General features: G+C 40.9%; 10 non-coding genes across 10 annotated transcripts; all 10 read left to right on the forward strand.

The window, feature by feature from the left end:
- The first annotated feature begins 329 nt into the window (after nucleotides 1-329).
- Nucleotides 330-401, forward strand: trnaq-uug (transfer RNA glutamine (anticodon UUG)). Its single transcript has one exon. It is a non-coding gene; the product is annotated as a tRNA-Gln (tRNA).
- A 1,509-nt stretch (nucleotides 402-1,910) lies between these two features.
- On the forward strand, nucleotides 1,911-1,983 carry trnak-uuu (transfer RNA lysine (anticodon UUU)). Its single transcript has one exon. It is a non-coding gene; the product is annotated as a tRNA-Lys (tRNA).
- Nucleotides 1,984-2,202: 219 nt separating this feature from the next.
- On the forward strand, nucleotides 2,203-2,274 carry trnaq-uug (transfer RNA glutamine (anticodon UUG)). The gene has a single exon. It is a non-coding gene; the product is annotated as a tRNA-Gln (tRNA).
- A 1,780-nt stretch (nucleotides 2,275-4,054) lies between these two features.
- On the forward strand, nucleotides 4,055-4,126 carry trnaq-uug (transfer RNA glutamine (anticodon UUG)). Its single transcript has one exon. It is a non-coding gene; the product is annotated as a tRNA-Gln (tRNA).
- A 2,115-nt stretch (nucleotides 4,127-6,241) lies between these two features.
- trnak-uuu (transfer RNA lysine (anticodon UUU)) lies at nucleotides 6,242-6,314 on the forward strand. The gene has a single exon. It is a non-coding gene; the product is annotated as a tRNA-Lys (tRNA).
- Nucleotides 6,315-6,533: 219 nt separating this feature from the next.
- On the forward strand, nucleotides 6,534-6,605 carry trnaq-uug (transfer RNA glutamine (anticodon UUG)). Its single transcript has one exon. It is a non-coding gene; the product is annotated as a tRNA-Gln (tRNA).
- Nucleotides 6,606-8,720: 2,115 nt separating this feature from the next.
- trnak-uuu (transfer RNA lysine (anticodon UUU)) lies at nucleotides 8,721-8,793 on the forward strand. Its single transcript has one exon. It is a non-coding gene; the product is annotated as a tRNA-Lys (tRNA).
- Nucleotides 8,794-9,012: 219 nt separating this feature from the next.
- On the forward strand, nucleotides 9,013-9,084 carry trnaq-uug (transfer RNA glutamine (anticodon UUG)). Its single transcript has one exon. It is a non-coding gene; the product is annotated as a tRNA-Gln (tRNA).
- A 2,116-nt stretch (nucleotides 9,085-11,200) lies between these two features.
- trnak-uuu (transfer RNA lysine (anticodon UUU)) lies at nucleotides 11,201-11,273 on the forward strand. Its single transcript has one exon. It is a non-coding gene; the product is annotated as a tRNA-Lys (tRNA).
- Nucleotides 11,274-11,492: 219 nt separating this feature from the next.
- trnaq-uug (transfer RNA glutamine (anticodon UUG)) lies at nucleotides 11,493-11,564 on the forward strand. The gene has a single exon. It is a non-coding gene; the product is annotated as a tRNA-Gln (tRNA).
- Nucleotides 11,565-12,667: the final 1,103 nt, after the last annotated feature.

The raw sequence follows: 12,667 nt of genomic DNA on the forward strand, positions 1-12,667 counted from the left end.
AATGATCCAGGCTCCATTTGGCTCTGTCTCACTCAGAGCCTGGATAGCTCAGTCGGTAGAGCATCAGACTTTTAATCTGAGGGTCCAGTGTTCAAGTCCCTGTTCAAGCGGTTGTATTACTATGTAATTATTGTAAGATATTAAACACAATACTAGACCATACAATTTTAATGACTCATGCCGGCATGTAGACAGAATTTGGACTTGCCTAATGCGAAAAGAACTTCCCGTGGTTCCCCTACATCAAAAACACTGCATGTGATATATCATATCAGATTGATCACCAACCCTCATCAAATTCAACCCTACATGGCGGTATTGCATTGTATGGTTCCATGGTGTAATGGTTAGCACTCTGGGCTTTGAATCCAGTGATCTGAGTTCAAATCTCGGTGGAACCTAGAACTGTCTTGAGTTGACTGTAAACTGCAAACCAATGTGTGTCATGGTCCCACCCTCTTTTTTCAACGAGTGTCAATTTACATGCAAGCCATCAACAACAGTGTTTATGGAGCCAAGAGCCATACAATATCATGGACATTGATCAAAGTAAAAGTTCAGTTTAGTTTATTACTGAAAAAGAAACAATTCTTGTATTTCGATTTTAAAGCCAGCATCACTGCCCAAGAGTCAGTGTCTAGAGACAGAGTGATATTACTGAGAAAACAAGCTGATATATTCTATTGTGCAATGCTAAATAGTGAAGCCAGAACAACACCCCAACTATGAAGCACTTTCTATAAAATGCAGACAGATCATGGCTGTGGTTGAGCTCTACTTTTGACTTACATTTGGCACAGGAGTCCTGATATTGGCCGTACAGTTCCTATTCGTGAACAAGTTGCTGACAAGAAAACCCCAAAGAGGAGCACTTATGAGCATGAAGAAGCACAAGTGGTTCCATTTGAAGTAATCTTGGAGCAAGGACTTTTTCTTTTGCATTACCAATGGAGGCTTTTGTCATATGGAACTGCCCCCCAACAAAAAGCACTTACTGAATTTCATTGACAAGTCAATGCTCATGTTAGGGAAATAAGAATGACTCTCTGAAACTGGTGTTTAAACAAACTTTTCCAGAACGTAATTTCAAAGTGCATGCAGACAAAGACATCAACACTACCCCAACAAGTAGCACTTACTGCATTCAAAAGTCAAGTCAGTGCTTGTGCCAGGGTAATGTGAATGACCAGGTAGAGTGAAAACTTCATGGTATTTTTCAAAACTTGAGATACTTGCAGTTATTGAGGCCAAAGTCACAACCAAGACAACCCCGAAGAGAAGCACTTATGATTGCAGAAGCCAACAGTGGCTCAAGTTGAGGTCGTCTTAATGTGTTTGCTTCACAATGTCTTAAATGGTGGTCACAACAAGTAGAACTTACTGAAAAAAACAAGTCAATGCTCCTGTTGAACTCCACTGAATCCAGATATTCCTATCAAAGTGGCTGCTGTACTCCAGATCTTCTTCCGATGTCTTCTTGGCCGTCTCTGGTGAGTTGTGCTGGCTAAGGTATGTGACCAGTATAAGTACCGTATGCCATAGCCCCACCTTCTTTTCAGGGTTTCAACGACTGTGGTAATGGACATTCTGCAAATGGGCCTTCAATTTGTAGTCAATTTACATACAAGCCGTCAACAAAGTTATCGATGCAGACCAACAAGAGACATCAAATACATAGCCAGTGATCAGCCAAACAAGTTGAATCATTGTGAAACTTCAAAATCATTTTTGCAACTGTCTTTGGTACCCATTGAAGGATTACATTGTCATTGACATTGTAAAGATGCAAGGCCTCATGGGAGTCAGACTCTGGATCCAGTTTATTTGCTGCTAAAAGAACACTGTTCCCAAAAAAGGTTATGCACAGCTATGAAATGATCCAGGCTCCATTTGGCTCTGTCTCACTCAGAGCCTGGATAGCTCAGTCGGTAGAGCATCAGACTTTTAATCTGAGGGTCCAGGGTTCAAGTCCCTGTTCAGGCGGTTGTATTATCATGTAATTATTGTAAGATATTAAACACAATATTAGACCATACAATTTTAATGACTCATGCCGGCATGTAGACAGAATTTGGACTTGCCTAATGCGAAAAGAACTTCCCGTGGTTCCCCTACATCAAAAACACTGCATGTGATATATCATATCAGATTGATCACCAACCCTCATCAAATTCAACCCTACATGGCGGTATTGCATTGTATGGTTCCATGGTGTAATGGTTAGCACTCTGGGCTTTGAATCCAGTGATCCGAGTTCAAATCTCGGTGGAACCTAGAACTGTCTTGAGTTGACTGTAAACTGCAAACCAATGTGTGTCATGGTCCCACCCTCTTTTTTCAACGAGTGTCAATTTACATGCAAGCCATCAACAACAGTGTTTATGGAGCCAAGAGCCATACAATATCATGGACATTGATCAAAGTAAAAGTTCAGTTTAGTTTATTACTGAAAAAGAAACAATTCTTGTATTTCGATTTTAAAGCCAGCATCACTGCCCAAGAGTCAGTGTCTAGAGACAGAGTGATATTACTGAGAAAACAAGCTGATATATTCTATTGTGCAATGCTAAATAGTGAAGCCAGAACAACACCCCAACTATGAAGCACTTTCTATAAAATGCAGACAGATCATGGCTGTGGTTGAGCTCTACTTTTGACTTACATTTGGCACAGGAGTCCTGATATTGGCCGTACAGTTCCTATTCGTGAACAAGTTGCTGACAAGAAAACCCCAAAGAGGAGCACTTATGAGCATGAAGAAGCACAAGTGGTTCCATTTGAAGTAATCTTGGAGCAAGGACTTTTTCTTTTGCATTACCAATGGAGGCTTTTGTCATATGGAACTGCCCCCCAACAAAAAGCACTTACTGAATTTCATTGACAAGTCAATGCTCATGTTAGGGAAATAAGAATGACTCTCTGAAACTGGTGTTTAAACAAACTTTTCCAGAACGTAATTTCAAAGTGCATGCAGACAAAGACATCAACACTACCCCAACAAGTAGCACTTACTGCATTCAAAAGTCAAGTCAGTGCTTGTGCCAGGGTAATGTGAATGACCAGGTAGAGTGAAAACTTCATGGTATTTTTCAAAACTTGAGATACTTGCAGTTATTGAGGCCAAAGTCACAACCAAGACAACCCCGAAGAGAAGCACTTATGATTGCAGAAGCCAACAGTGGCTCAAGTTGAGGTCGTCTTAATGTGTTTGCTTCACAATGTCTTAAATGGTGGTCACAACAAGTAGAACTTACTGAAAAAAAACAAGTCAATGCTCCTGTTGAACTCCACTGAATCCAGATATTCCTATCAAAGTGGCTGCTGTACTCCAGATCTTCTTCCGATGTCTTCTTGGCCGTCTCTGGTGAGTTGTGCTGGCTAAGGTATGTGACCAGTATAAGTACCGTATGCCATAGCCCCACCTTCTTTTCAGGGTTTCAACGACTGTGGTAATGGACATTCTGCAAATGGGCCTTCAATTTGTAGTCAATTTACATACAAGCCGTCAACAAAGTTATCGATGCAGACCAACAAGAGACATCAAATACATAGCCAGTGATCAGCCAAACAAGTTGAATCATTGTGAAACTTCAAAATCATTTTTGCAACTGTCTTTGGTACCCATTGAAGGATTACATTGTCATTGACATTGTAAAGATGCAAGGCCTCATGGGAGTCAGACTCTGGATCCAGTTTATTTGCTGCTAAAAGAACACTGTTCCCAAAAAAGGTTATGCACAGCTATGAAATGATCCAGGCTCCATTTGGCTCTGTCTCACTCAGAGCCTGGATAGCTCAGTCGGTAGAGCATCAGACTTTTAATCTGAGGGTCCAGGGTTCAAGTCCCTGTTTACTATGTAAGATATTAAACACAATACTAGACCATACAATTTTAATGACTCATGCCGGCATGTAGACAGAATTTGGACTTGCCTAATGCGAAAAGAACTTCCCGTGGTTCCCCTACATCAAAAACACTGCATGTGATATATCATATCAGATTGATCACCAACCCTCATCAAATTCAATCCTACATAGCGGTATTGCATTGTATGGTTCCATGGTGTAATGGTTAGCACTCTGGGCTTTGAATCCAGTGATCTGAGTTCAAATCTCGGTGGAACCTAGAACTGTCTTGAGTTGACTGTAAACTGCAAACCAATGTGTGCCATGGTCCCACCCTCTTATTTCAACGAGTGTCAATTTACATGCAAGCCATCAACAACAGTGTTTATGGAGCCAAGAGCCATACAATATCATGGACATTGATCAAAGTAAAAGTTCAGTTTAGTTTATTACTGAAAAAGAAACAATTCTTGTATTTCGATTTTAAAGCCAGCATCACTGCCCAAGAGTCAGTGTCTAGAGACAGAGTGATATTACTGAGAAAACAAGCTGATATATTCTATTGTGCAATGCTAAATAGTGAAGCCAGAACAACACCCCAACTATGAAGCACTTTCTATAAAATGCAGACAGATCATGGCTGTGGTTGAGCTCTACTTTTGACTTACATTTGGCACAGGAGTCCTGATATTGGCCGTACAGTTCCTATTCGTGAACAAGTTGCTGACAAGAAAACCCCAAAGAGGAGCACTTATGAGCATGAAGAAGCACAAGTGGTTCCATTTGAAGTAATCTTGGAGCAAGGACTTTTTCTTTTGCATTACCAATGGAGGCTTTTGTCATATGGAACTGCCCCCCAACAAAAAGCACTTACTGAATTTCATTGACAAGTCAATGCTCATGTTAGGGAAATAAGAATGACTCTCTGAAACTGGTGTTTAAACAAACTTTTCCAGAACGTAATTTCAAAGTGCATGCAGACAAAGACATCAACACTACCCCAACAAGTAGCACTTACTGCATTCAAAAGTCAAGTCAGTGCTTGTGCCAGGGTAATGTGAATGACCAGGTAGAGTGAAAACTTCATGGTATTTTTCAAAACTTGAGATACTTGCAGTTATTGAGGCCAAAGTCACAACCAAGACAACCCCAAAGAGAAGCACTTATGATTGCAGAAGCCAACAGTGGCTCAAGTTGAGGTCGTCTTAATGTGTTTGCTTCACAATGTCTTAAATGGTGGTCACAACAAGTAGAACTTACTGAAAAAAACAAGTCAATGCTCCTGTTGAACTCCACTGAATCCAGATATTCCTATCAAAGTGGCTGCTGTACTCCAGATCTTCTTCCGATGTCTTCTTGGCCGTCTCTGGTGAGTTGTGCTGGCTAAGGTATGTGACCAGTATAAGTACCGTATGCCATAGCCCCACCTTCTTTTCAGGGTTTCAACGACTGTGGTAATGGACATTCTGCAAATGGGCCTTCAATTTGTAGTCAATTTACATACAAGCCGTCAACAAAGTTATCGATGCAGACCAACAAGAGACATCAAATACATAGCCAGTGATCAGCCAAACAAGTTGAATCATTGTGAAACTTCAAAATCATTTTTGCAACTGTCTTTGGTACCCATTGAAGGATTACATTGTCATTGACATTGTAAAGATGCAAGGCCTCATGGGAGTCAGACTCTGGATCCAGTTTATTTGCTGCTAAAAGAACACTGTTCCCAAAAAAGGTTATGCACAGCTATGAAATGATCCAGGCTCCATTTGGCTCTGTCTCACTCAGAGCCTGGATAGCTCAGTCGGTAGAGCATCAGACTTTTAATCTGAGAGTCCAGGGTTCAAGTCCCTGTTCAGGCGGTTGTATTACTATGTAATTATTGTAAGATATTAAACACAATACTATACCATACAATTTTAATGACTCATGCTGTACTCCAGATCTTCTTCCGATGTCTTCTTGGCCGTCTCTGGTGAGTTGTGCTGGCTAAGGTATGTGACCAGTATAAGTACCGTATGCCATAGCCCCACCTTCTTTTCAGGGTTTCAACGACTGTGGTAATGGCCATTCTGCAAATGGGCCTTCAATGTGTAGTCAATTTACATACAAGCCGTCAACAAAGTTATCGATGCAGACCAACAAGAGACATCAAATACATAGCCAGTGATCAGCCAAACAAGTTGAATCATTGTGAAACTTCAAAATCATTTTTGCAACTGTCTTTGGTACCCATTGAAGGATTACATTGTCATTGACATTGTAAAGATGCAAGGCCTCATGGGAGTCAGACTCTGGATCCAGTTTATTTGCTGCCAAAAGAACACTGTTCCCAAAAAAGGTTATGCACAGCTATGAAATGATCCAGGCTCCATTTGGCTCTTTCTCACTCAGAGCCTGGATAGCTCAGTCGGTAGAGCATCAGACTTTTAATCTGAGGGTCCAGGGTTCAAGTCCCTGTTCAGGCGGTTGTATTACTATGTAATTATTGTAAGATATTAAACACAATACTATACCATACAATTTTAATGACTCATGCCGGCATGTAGACAGAATTTGGACTTGCCTAATGCGAAAAGAACTTCCCGTGGTTCCCCTACATCAAAAACACTGCATGTGATATATCATATCAGATTGATCACCAACCCTCATCAAATTCAACCCTACATGGCGGTATTGCATTGTATGGTTCCATGGTGTAATGGTTAGCACTCTGGGCTTTGAATCCAGTGATCCGAGTTCAAATCTCGGTGGAACCTAGAACTGTCTTGAGTTGACTGTAAACTGCAAACCAATGTGTGTCATGGTCCCACCCTCTTTTTTCAACGAGTGTCAATTTACATGCAAGCCATCAACAACAGTGTTTATGGAGCCAAGAGCCATACAATATCATGGACATTGATCAAAGTAAAAGTTCAGTTTAGTTTATTACTGAAAAAGAAACAATTCTTGTATTTCGATTTTAAAGCCAGCATCACTGCCCAAGAGTCAGTGTCTAGAGACAGAGTGATATTACTGAGAAAACAAGCTGATATATTCTATTGTGCAATGCTAAATAGTGAAGCCAGAACAACACCCCAACTATGAAGCACTTTCTATAAAATGCAGACAGATCATGGCTGTGGTTGAGCTCTACTTTTGACTTACATTTGGCACAGGAGTCCTGATATTGGCCGTACAGTTCCTATTCGTGAACAAGTTGCTGACAAGAAAACCCCAAAGAGGAGCACTTATGAGCATGAAGAAGCACAAGTGGTTCCATTTGAAGTAATCTTGGAGCAAGGACTTTTTCTTTTGCATTACCAATGGAGGCTTTTGTCATATGGAACTGCCCCCCAACAAAAAGCACTTACTGAATTTCATTGACAAGTCAATGCTCATGTTAGGGAAATAAGAATGACTCTCTGAAACTGGTGTTTAAACAAACTTTTCCAGAACGTAATTTCAAAGTGCATGCAGACAAAGACATCAACACTACCCCAACAAGTAGCACTTACTGCATTCAAAAGTCAAGTCAGTGCTTGTGCCAGGGTAATGTGAATGACCAGGTAGAGTGAAAACTTCATGGTATTTTTCAAAACTTGAGATACTTGCAGTTATTGAGGCCAAAGTCACAACCAAGACAACCCCAAAGAGAAGCACTTATGATTGCAGAAGCCAACAGTGGCTCAAGTTGAGGTCGTCTTAATGTGTTTGCTTCACAATGTCTTAAATGGTGGTCACAACAAGTAGAACTTACTGAAAAAAACAAGTCAATGCTCCTGTTGAACTCCACTGAATCCAGATATTCCTATCAAAGTGGCTGCTGTACTCCAGATCTTCTTCCGATGTCTTCTTGGCCGTCTCTGGTGAGTTGTGCTGGCTAAGGTATGTGACCAGTATAAGTACCGTATGCCATAGCCCCACCTTCTTTTCAGGGTTTCAACGACTGTGGTAATGGACATTCTGCAAATGGGCCTTCAATTTGTAGTCAATTTACATACAAGCCGTCAACAAAGTTATCGATGCAGACCAACAAGAGACATCAAATACATAGCCAGTGATCAGCCAAACAAGTTGAATCATTGTGAAACTTCAAAATCATTTTTGCAACTGTCTTTGGTACCCATTGAAGGATTACATTGTCATTGACATTGTAAAGATGCAAGGCCTCATGGGAGTCAGACTCTGGATCCAGTTTATTTGCTGCTAAAAGAACACTGTTCCCAAAAAAGGTTATGCACAGCTATGAAATGATCCAGGCTCCATTTGGCTCTGTCTCACTCAGAGCCTGGATAGCTCAGTCGGTAGAGCATCAGACTTTTAATCTGAGAGTCCAGGGTTCAAGTCCCTGTTCAGGCGGTTGTATTACTATGTAATTATTGTAAGATATTAAACACAATACTATACCATACAATTTTAATGACTCATGCTGTACTCCAGATCTTCTTCCGATGTCTTCTTGGCCGTCTCTGGTGAGTTGTGCTGGCTAAGGTATGTGACCAGTATAAGTACCGTATGCCATAGCCCCACCTTCTTTTCAGGGTTTCAACGACTGTGGTAATGGCCATTCTGCAAATGGGCCTTCAATGTGTAGTCAATTTACATACAAGCCGTCAACAAAGTTATCGATGCAGACCAACAAGAGACATCAAATACATAGCCAGTGATCAGCCAAACAAGTTGAATCATTGTGAAACTTCAAAATCATTTTTGCAACTGTCTTTGGTACCCATTGAAGGATTACATTGTCATTGACATTGTAAAGATGCAAGGCCTCATGGGAGTCAGACTCTGGATCCAGTTTATTTGCTGCCAAAAGAACACTGTTCCCAAAAAAGGTTATGCACAGCTATGAAATGATCCAGGCTCCATTTGGCTCTGTCTCACTCAGAGCCTGGATAGCTCAGTCGGTAGAGCATCAGACTTTTAATCTGAGGGTCCAGGGTTCAAGTCCCTGTTCAGGCGGTTGTATTACTATGTAATTATTGTAAGATATTAAACACAATACTATACCATACAATTTTAATGACTCATGCCGGCATGTAGACAGAATTTGGACTTGCCTAATGCGAAAAGAACTTCCCGTGGTTCCCCTACATCAAAAACACTGCATGTGATATATCATATCAGATTGATCACCAACCCTCATCAAATTCAACCCTACATGGCGGTATTGCATTGTATGGTTCCATGGTGTAATGGTTAGCACTCTGGGCTTTGAATCCAGTGATCCGAGTTCAAATCTCGGTGGAACCTAGAACTGTCTTGAGTTGACTGTAAACTGCAAACCAATGTGTGTCATGGTCCCACCCTCTTTTTTCAACGAGTGTCAATTTACATGCAAGCCATCAACAACAGTGTTTATGGAGCCAAGAGCCATACAATATCATGGACATTGATCAAAGTAAAAGTTCAGTTTAGTTTATTACTGAAAAAGAAACAATTCTTGTATTTCGATTTTAAAGCCAGCATCACTGCCCAAGAGTCAGTGTCTAGAGACAGAGTGATATTACTGAGAAAACAAGCTGATATATTCTATTGTGCAATGCTAAATAGTGAAGCCAGAACAACACCCCAACTATGAAGCACTTTCTATAAAATGCAGACAGATCATGGCTGTGGTTGAGCTCTACTTTTGACTTACATTTGGCACAGGAGTCCTGATATTGGCCGTACAGTTCCTATTCGTGAACAAGTTGCTGACAAGAAAACCCCAAAGAGGAGCACTTATGAGCATGAAGAAGCACAAGTGGTTCCATTTGAAGTAATCTTGGAGCAAGGACTTTTTCTTTTGCATTACCAATGGAGGCTTTTGTCATATGGAACTGCCCCCCAACAAAAAGCACTTACTGAATTTCATTGACAAGTCAATGCTCATGTTAGGGAAATAAGAATGACTCTCTGAAACTGGTGTTTAAACAAACTTTTCCAGAACGTAATTTCAAAGTGCATGCAGACAAAGACATCAACACTACCCCAACAAGTAGCACTTACTGCATTCAAAAGTCAAGTCAGTGCTTGTGCCAGGGTAATGTGAATGACCAGGTAGAGTGAAAACTTCATGGTATTTTTCAAAACTTGAGATACTTGCAGTTATTGAGGCCAAAGTCACAACCAAGACAACCCCGAAGAGAAGCACTTATGATTGCAGAAGCCAACAGTGGCTCAAGTTGAGGTCGTCTTAATGCGTTTGCTTCACAATGTCTTAAATGGTGGTCACAACAAGTAGAACTTACTGAAAAAAAACAAGTCAATGCTCCTGTTGAACTCCACTGAATCCAGATATTCCTATCAAAGTGGCTGCTGTACTCCAGATCTTCTTCCGATGTCTTCTTGGCCGTCTCTGGTGAGTTGTGCTGGCTAAGGTATGTGACCAGTATAAGTACCGTATGCCATAGCCCCACCTTCTTTTCAGGGTTTCAACGACTGTGGTAATGGACATTCTGCAAATGGGCCTTCAATTTGTAGTCAATTTACATACAAGCCGTCAACAAAGTTATCGATGCAGACCAACAAGAGACATCAAATACATAGCCAGTGATCAGCCAAACAAGTTGAATCATTGTGAAACTTCAAAATCATTTTTGCAACTGTCTTTGGTACCCATTGAAGGATTACATTGTCATTGACATTGTAAAGATGCAAGGCCTCATGGGAGTCAGACTCTGGATCCAGTTTATTTGCTGCTAAAAGAACACTGTTCCCAAAAAAGGTTATGCACAGCTATGAAATGATCCAGGCTCCATTTGGCTCTGTCTCACTCAGAGCCTGGATAGCTCAGTCGGTAGAGCATCAGACTTTTAATCTGAGAGTGCAGGGTTCAAGTCCCTGTTCAGGCGGTTGTATTACTATGTAATTATTGTAAGATATTAAACACAATACTATACCATACAATTTTAATGACTCATGCTGTACTCCAGATCTTCTTCCGATGTCTTCTTGGCCGTCTCTGGTGAGTTGTGCTGGCTAAGGTATGTGACCAGTATAAGTACCGTATGCCATAGCCCCACCTTCTTTTCAGGGTTTCAACGACTGTGGTAATGGCCATTCTGCAAATGGGCCTTCAATGTGTAGTCAATTTACATACAAGCCGTCAACAAAGTTATCGATGCAGACCAACAAGAGACATCAAATACATAGCCAGTGATCAGCCAAACAAGTTGAATCATTGTGAAACTTCAAAATCATTTTTGCAACTGTCTTTGGTACCCATTGAAGGATTACATTGTCATTGACATTGTAAAGATGCAAGGCCTCATGGGAGTCAGACTCTGGATCCAGTTTATTTGCTGCCAAAAGAACACTGTTCCCAAAAAAGGTTATGCACAGCTATGAAATGATCCAGGCTCCATTTGGCTCTGTCTCACTCAGAGCCTGGATAGCTCAGTCGGTAGAGCATCAGACTTTTAATCTGAGGGTCCAGGGTTCAAGTCCCTGTTCAGGCGGTTGTATTACTATGTAATTATTGTAAGATATTAAACACAATACTATACCATACAATTTTAATGACTCATGCCGGCATGTAGACAGAATTTGGACTTGCCTAATGCGAAAAGAACTTCCCGTGGTTCCCCTACATCAAAAACACTGCATGTGATATATCATATCAGATTGATCACCAACCCTCATCAAATTCAACCCTACATGGCGGTATTGCATTGTATGGTTCCATGGTGTAATGGTTAGCACTCTGGGCTTTGAATCCAGTGATCCGAGTTCAAATCTCGGTGGAACCTAGAACTGTCTTGAGTTGACTGTAAACTGCAAACCAATGTGTGTCATGGTCCCACCCTCTTTTTTCAACGAGTGTCAATTTACATGCAAGCCATCAACAACAGTGTTTATGGAGCCAAGAGCCATACAATATCATGGACATTGATCAAAGTAAAAGTTCAGTTTAGTTTATTACTGAAAAAGAAACAATTCTTGTATTTCGATTTTAAAGCCAGCATCACTGCCCAAGAGTCAGTGTCTAGAGACAGAGTGATATTACTGAGAAAACAAGCTGATATATTCTATTGTGCAATGCTAAATAGTGAAGCCAGAACAACACCCCAACTATGAAGCACTTTCTATAAAATGCAGACAGATCATGGCTGTGGTTGAGCTCTACTTTTGACTTACATTTGGCACAGGAGTCCTGATATTGGCCGTACAGTTCCTATTCGTGAACAAGTTGCTGACAAGAAAACCCCAAAGAGGAGCACTTATGAGCATGAAGAAGCACAAGTGGTTCCATTTGAAGTAATCTTGGAGCAAGGACTTTTTCTTTTGCATTACCAATGGAGGCTTTTGTCATATGGAACTGCCCCCCAACAAAAAGCACTTACTGAATTTCATTGACAAGTCAATGCTCATGTTAGGGAAATAAGAATGACTCTCTGAAACTGGTGTTTAAACAAACTTTTCCAGAACGTAATTTCAAAGTGCATGCAGACAAAGACATCAACACTACCCCAACAAGTAGCACTTACTGCATTCAAAAGTCAAGTCAGTGCTTGTGCCAGGGTAATGTGAATGACCAGGTAGAGTGAAAACTTCATGGTATTTTTCAAAACTTGAGATACTTGCAGTTATTGAGGCCAAAGTCACAACCAAGACAACCCCGAAGAGAAGCACTTATGATTGCAGAAGCCAACAGTGGCTCAAGTTGAGGTCGTCTTAATGTGTTTGCTTCACAATGTCTTAAATGGTGGTCACAACAAGTAGAACTTACTGAAAAAAAACAAGTCAATGCTCCTGTTGAACTCCACTGAATCCAGATATTCCTATCAAAGTGGCTGCTGTACTCCAGATCTTCTTCCGATGTCTTCTTGGCCGTCTCTGGTGAGTTGTGCTG

This window comes from Eucyclogobius newberryi, unplaced genomic scaffold (assembly GCF_026437365.1).
Source record: "Eucyclogobius newberryi isolate DKJ021-1_F unplaced genomic scaffold, fEucNew1.0.hap1 SCAF_60, whole genome shotgun sequence".
Classification (NCBI taxonomy): Eukaryota; Metazoa; Chordata; class Actinopteri; order Gobiiformes; family Gobiidae; genus Eucyclogobius; species Eucyclogobius newberryi.